This window comes from Physeter macrocephalus, chromosome 20 (genome assembly GCF_002837175.3).
Source record: "Physeter macrocephalus isolate SW-GA chromosome 20, ASM283717v5, whole genome shotgun sequence".
Classification (NCBI taxonomy): Eukaryota; Metazoa; Chordata; class Mammalia; order Artiodactyla; family Physeteridae; genus Physeter; species Physeter macrocephalus.
The window spans coordinates 39,479,145-39,486,117 of NC_041233.1; the positions used below are offsets into that span (position 1 = coordinate 39,479,145).

A 6,973-nucleotide genomic window follows, 5' to 3' on the forward strand; every position below is an offset into this window, starting at 1 on the left:
TATCCCCTGCATCGGCAGGCGGACTCTCAACTACTGCGCCACCAGGGAAGCCCTTTCTGATCATTTTTAATGTTATGTGTTGAAATAATATTTTGTATATATTGGGTTAAACAAAACGTTATTTTTTATTTTTATTTATTTTTTTTAGTACATTTATTTTATTTATTTATTTTTGGCTGCATAGGATCTTTGTTGCTATGTGCGGGCTTTCTCCAGTTGCAGCGAGTGGGGGCTACTCTTCGTTGCAGTGCGTGAGCTTCTCATTGCGGTGGCTTAGGCACACGGGCTTCAGTAGTTGTGGTAGGTGGGCTCAGTAGTTGTGGCTCACAGGCTGTAGAGCACAGGCTCAGTAGCTGTGGCGCACGGGCTTAGTTGCTCCACGGCATGTGGGATCTGCCCAGACCAGGGCTCGAACCTGTGTCTCCTGCGATGGCAGGAGGATTCATAACCACTGCACCACCAGGGAAGCCCCAAAAACATATTTTTTTAATTAATTTTAACTACTAGAAATTTTTAATTGTATATGTAGCTCACATTAAATTTCTACTGGACAGTGCTAGTCTAGACCTATCTGACTCTGAAATGAATTGTTTTGTGTTTCTTTCCTCTGATTTAAGTCAATAGCCTCCTTGTGAAAAAAAAATAATACAGAAGGAGGTAGTGAAAAGAATCACCTTAAAAGCACGTTGTGCCAGCCTGAACCCCAAGGAAGGGGGACAGTGTTGTCATATGAAGGACAGTGGAGGCAAGCATGTTTGGAGTGGCAGGCAGGTGACATGGAAGGACTTGTTTTACCTACAGGAGGGGTTCTCGTGTGAAGATCAAATAGACCAGCATACATGAGGCATCTCCTACATTACAAAACATCATCCAGTGTGGAATTTGCTGGTTACTGAATGCCTGCTACATGCAAGCTTCTCTAACCTTGGCTGGATTCACAGAGGCTCACAGTTGTTTAGTAACATTGACTTTCCCTCCCTGCTCATCACCACCTCCACTGCACTGAAGTGTGAAAAGAAGAAAGAGTAGAACCCCAGAGCACATAAGATAAGGCAATGCCTCCACTGATACATCTGGCCCCTTGGCTCCAGAGCCCCAGCACAGTGTGCCCCGTCTCAGAAATTTGAGCTCAGAAATCTGAGGCCAGCACTGGAACAGAGGACACATGAAGGGAAGTAACAGCCTTAGGTATATTGGTGCCAGATTGTGAATTTCTTTGGAGTCTATCCTGAAGGAAACAGGAAACCACTGAAGGTGCAGCAATGAGAGGCAAATTAACATCGGATGGCAAGAGGGACACCATCATGGAATTTAATTGAAAAAGACTGAAAACCTTGCTAGTTTTCCAGGCGTGTATGCCAAATGTGACACTTTAGCAAGACGGGAGACTGCTGCACACCGCCAGAAAGGGCCTCCGTTGAGACTGCTAAATCCTTCCTCTAGATGTTGAATTTCACCATAACCCCATTTCTAACACCCTTTCCATTTCTAAAATTCCCTGACCCTCTCATGCTGTAATGTCGTGGTTGTTTTTTGTTCATTTTTCCTCACGTTTCTGAAGAAGAACAAATGATAGAATGTTTACTGATTATATGTAAGCCACAGAATATACACACAAGGTGAGTATATTATAATTAAAATAACCATCAAAATGCACAATATTTCTGTTCCAATTATCCTAACTACATCCTCTGTCATATAGAAAATAGCATTACTTCCATTCTATGCTTCAAATTAAATGAAATTGTCCAAAATATTGTGGCTGTCGTGGTCGTCATGCTAAACAAAATTGGATTTTTTTTAATCTTTTTTTTTTAATTGAAGCATAGTTGCTTTACAATGTCATGTTAGTTTCACGTGTGGAGCACAGTGATTCAGCTATATCGGGTTGGCCAAAAAGTTCGTTCGGGTTTTTCCATAACATCTTACAGAAACATCTTACAGACATATATATTCTTTTTCAGATTCTTTCCGTTATAGGTTATTACAAAACATACAGTATAGTTCCCTGTGCTATACAAAAACTAAGTTGGCTTTAATGAAATAAAACAGCTAAGACTGGAATGATGGTACATGCCATGTCCTCTAACCTAAGTCCTTGAAACCATCCCAATTAAGTTGCCAAAGTGGTTTTCCAGACTTGTAGATTGTCGTCTTTATCACTATTTCCTCACCACCACATTCATGGTAGAAAGCATTCACGGGGTGTAAGGAGTTCTGCTGAGTGCCTTTCATAATGACTTTCTAACAAAACTCTGAAAAGTGGGTCTTAATGGGCCCTCGTTGCACTGATAGGAAAACTCAAGTTCAGAGACTTCTGCCCAGCCTAAAATGGCATCTCTCTAGATCCCATGCCACCTCTTAAGACCTCCACATAGACACCCAAATATCAAGAGTTTTCATATGCCCCTACCCTCACCCTGAATTCTCTCAAGACTAAAAACCCTCTGCTCCTTCCAGCATTCCCCACAATTCTGAACCCTTTCTTGATCCCAGTCATCTTCCAGTGAGCTTTCCCCACTCACATCCCACCCTCCACACCAATTTCTACTATTCTTGATCTAACTGGCATCCACTCCATATCTTTACCCAATTTATTGACAAGAACAAGGAGCAGAACACAAGGCAGCACAGCACGTGTACTGAGCTGTGGAGTGTGGAATTCCTAGGTTCCAGGGTCAGTTCTGCCACCTACTAACGCTGTGATTAGAATCACGTTACAGAAAACAGCCAGGCCTCAGTCTCCCCACTTGTAAAGTAGAAAATTCTCTGTGCTCCCTCCCAGAAAAGTGGGGATACAGGAAGGGTTCAACTAAGACAAAAAGCCAAATAGGGCAGAGGCAAGAAGTGACCTTGTCTGGAGAGAAGACAAGTTCAAATTCCAGTGCACTACAGGAAAGGTAGTATATAGTATGGTGTTAAAAACAAAGACTCTCAAGCCAACACCCTGGGTTCAACACCTATGGCTGCCTTGGTTTCCTCTTCTGTTTAACAAGGAGAATAAGAGTATCTACCTCACTTAAAGAAGCTGCCTCATGGATCCTGACCAGGAGCCCCATTAAGACAATACCCAACATTTTTCAGATAATTTGTTAGCGGAGGAGGTACTTATAGTTCAAACACAAGCTTCAGTACTTGGGAAGGCTTGCTTCTTAAGGATTCGTTTATATATCAGTCAAAAAATATGTGTTGAGCACCTGCAATGTGCCAGATATTATTCTAAGCCAATGCACAAAACATGCCTAAACTCATGCAGTTTACATCCCAGGAAGAATAAGCAGTAGATAACAAATATGCAAATCATACACTGTGCCCGACGGGATAAGTAAGTACTATAGTGTAAGAAAAAGAGCAGCACAAAGGGAGTGGGGAGATAAGTTGAGTATTAAGGAGAGTCAAGCTAGACCTCATTGAGAAAATAACATCTGAGCAAAAGTTTGAAGGAGAACATCTGGGAAGGAATATTCCAGCCAGAGTTACCCTGCAGTGTGAATGTTCTCGATAGATAAGTGCCTGGTGCCCCAGAGAAATAGCAAGGAGGCCACGGAGGACAGATTGGAATGAGGGAGGGATAGAAGGTCAGAGAGATACGGGTGCCAGACTGTGCAGGGACCTGAGGACAACTGGACGATTTTAGCCTCTGCTCTCAGTGAGCTGGGAGGCATTGCAGGATTTTGAACAGAAGAGGGCCTTGAGCACTCTGACATTTTAAAAGGATCACTCCAGTTGCTCCATTGAGAGTAGGCTACAATACAGCAAGGGTGAAGGAGGGGACTCTTTAGAAGGTCTTAGAATAATCCTTAGGAATGAAGTAGCAGTCAGTGTCTCGGACTAAGTGACAGCAGAGAAGGAGGAAAGTGGTTGGATTCTGGACTTTTGTTTTGCATTTTTTTTACTGTGGTAAAATACACATACCGTCAAATTTACCATCTTAACCTTTTTAAGTGTACAGTTCAGTGGTATTAAAACCACTCAAATAAAATATTGTTGTACAACTATCACCACCATCTATTCCCAAACTCTTTTCATCTTGCAAAACTGAAATTTGGACATCTTTTTAAAGTGAAAAGAGCCAGACTTCCTGATAGATGGCAGATATTTGATCAGATAGTATAAGCATATCTTTTTTGAACAGAACGTGGCCCAGGAAGTCAACCACTGGGCTGTGGAAATTACTTTCGCTACACTGATCTGTTGAAGATGTTTCTACAGGGAACCCAGGGGCTGCAAGTTTAGTTTTTTTTTACCTTTGTCTAAATCCAACACCACCCCATTATCCAGAAGGTCACGAAAGATTTCCCTTACATATTGGTGGAAATCAGCTGGGAGTTTAAGCAGAGTTAGGATATCAATAGGTGCTCAAATTGTCACCAAAGGAGTTTGAAAGTCTGGAAGCCTTCTGCTAGGTCCAGGGGTCATAGCTGGTGCATGGACAGACAGGGATACTGAAGCAAAAACGCATCTTTGCAACTAGGGCTGGAGTGACTGGGGCCAGGCCTGGGGCTGAGAGAAGATCACTCTTCCCCAAAGCACTGCACCCTCTGGATAGGGTGCTATGGCCTAGAATAGGCATCCATAACCACCAACTCCCAGGGTTCTCAAGAACTCACCGTGCCATCAGCAGTCCCTGGGTCTTCCACTCCATCCTGGCCCTAGCTCACCCTCTGCTTAGGTATGCATACCTCAAAATATCGTGATAGTTTGGAGCCAATGCAAGTCCCAAAGGACTAATCCAGGGGTTGCCAACACTTTTCTGTAAAGGGCCAGAGAGTAAATATTTTAGATTTTGTGGCATCTGTCACTTCTCAGCTCTGCTGTTGTAGGTCAGAAGCAGCTAGAGTCATATGTAAGCAAATGAGCATGGCTGTGTCCCAACAAAGTTTCATTGGTGGACACTGAAATTTGAATTTTGTACAGCTTTCATATGTCTCAAAATATTATTTTCTTTTGATTTTTCTTCTAACCAGTTATAAATATAAAAACCATTCCTGCCTTTCTGGCCAAACAAAAACAGACAGTGGCTGGAGTGGCCCACCAGCCATAGTTTGAGGACCTCTGGACTAAATCATGTGTCTTAGAAGAGCCCTCATGGCCACCAGGACAGTCCTGAGTGCCAGGCCTCAATGCCCAGTGCCCCAGCTGGCTGCAGTGGAAGGGAGGCCCCTGCACCCTGCTCCCTCAGGTGCAGCCCAACTGGGCACCAAGGTCTGAGGTCATGCTCAGCATGGCCATCTTTCTGCAGTGGCACCAGCTCAGTCAGATGTGCCAAGGGCAGGTCTGCTGCTAACTCAGAGATACCGCACAAGTGACAACAAGGCACCTGCTCTTCATGACACTTCCCTGCCATCTGCTGGAAAACTGTTATAATGATAAACAGATCCACCCAGACTATGAATTAGAATAGTGCTCACTTGAAGTTCTGAAATGATCATTTGCTCAATTTAAACAGTGGCCCTGGGTTTGGGAAATATAGAAGGGGAAGCAACTAACTCACAGGAGTCCCAGAGATGTCACACAAACAACAAAAAGATCTCTCTTCCACAACTTCCTGTGGAAGGAAGGAGGGAAGGAGGAGATCTCATCTTTGCTCTCATCCAGTCTCTGAAGGATTCACCTATGCTGAAGGTGTTCTACAAACAGAAAGTCTTTCTCAGGTAAGTGGGAGTCCCACCAACTTGCCTCAAGAGACCCTGGACAGAGAGGGGAAGAGGTCATCAACACCTGCCCACTCGAGCATGTGGCATGACAGCCCTTCTAAGCCGCAGTCAGTCCACACAGCACTGTGGTTCTATTAATTCTGAAAGGACTCAGAGCTGCGAGCCAGAACTTGAGTGAGGCTCAGCTTTTCCACTATGACCTTGGGCCAACAACTGGTCTCCTCCTGCCTCGGTTTCTCTGTTCCTTTGATGAGAACACTACAAGATGTTGCTACGCCATAGAGGTTGTGTGACAGTGAAATGAACACCTTTTGCACAGCATTACAATTAGAATGTGCAATCCTCTGACCAAAAGGCTGCAGTGAGAACAGGAGGTGAAAGAAAAAGGGCTGGTTCTACTCATGTAAAGTATAACAGGAAAACCATGAAACACTAGAAGATAGTCGATAACACGGCTCCAGGCTTTCAGGACTTAGCAACAAATCCCCAGGTGTCAAAATGAAAAAGGAAAAGGGTCAGAGAATGAGATCATGGGATATTTGCAAAGACTGTAAGGTCCACCATCTCCAATTTAAAACCAAAACCTTTGCTATTTACTCTAGGGAAGCAGGGAAAAAAGAAACAGGGGGTGATCTGTTTCTCCCTGTCCCCAAGTCTCCCGACATTTCCAGCACTCCCAGCCAGGTTGAGAATCCAGTTCACGAGTTCCCACAGCAAAACAGGTGTGGGCACAGCAAAGGCTTGGGAAGCCTAAGGTGCGCGTCAGCTGGAACTCAGGGGACCTGGGATGCAAAGAGCCCCTTGTCAGGCTAGGAGTGGGGGTCGAGCATGAAGTGCAAACATCAGACCCAGATCTGGTTACGAAACTGTCCAAGGAAGAGCCAGCGGATCCCAGTGTTATGACAGCTGCACAGGGGCAGTTCGGCACCAGGACGCCTGTGTAGAGACAATGGGTCCTTTGTGGGCGCAAGGTGGGCGTGGGGAGTGCAGTGTGGGGGTCAAGGGGGGTCCTCAGCACACTCTAGGACCCCCGGAGGGGAATGCTGCATGGGAAGGGCTGAGTATTATGGCTAACACAACCCTGTGTCCCCCATGAACTGACAAGGCCCTCGATCAGCTTTAAAAACCAGTTTCGGGCTTCCCTGGTGGCGCAGTGGTTGCGCGTCTGCCTGCCGATGCAGGGGAACCGGGTTCGCGCCCCGGTCCGGGAGGATCCCACGTGCCGCGGAGCGGCTGGGCCCGTGAGCCGTGGCCGCTGAGCCTGCGCGTCCGGAGCCTGTGCTCCGCAACGGGAGAGGCCGCAGCAGTGAGAGGCC

The 6,973-nt window shown here is 45.5% G+C and overlaps 1 protein-coding gene across 16 annotated transcripts in view; it reads right to left on the minus strand.

Annotated features, from left to right (window-relative positions):
* ZNF485 (zinc finger protein 485) overlaps positions 1-6,973 on the minus strand; it is a 586,403-nt gene that overhangs the window by 507,316 nt on the left and 72,114 nt on the right. Inside the window, exon 6 of one of the 16 annotated variants that reach the window (XR_008616209.1) lies at positions 4,626-4,753. The exons of the other annotated variants lie outside the window; for them this stretch is intronic. The gene's annotated coding sequence lies outside the window, so the exon portion shown is untranslated. Of the gene's footprint in view, positions 1-4,625; positions 4,754-6,973 lie in introns of those variants that run through there. 16 annotated transcript variants of the gene reach the window in all.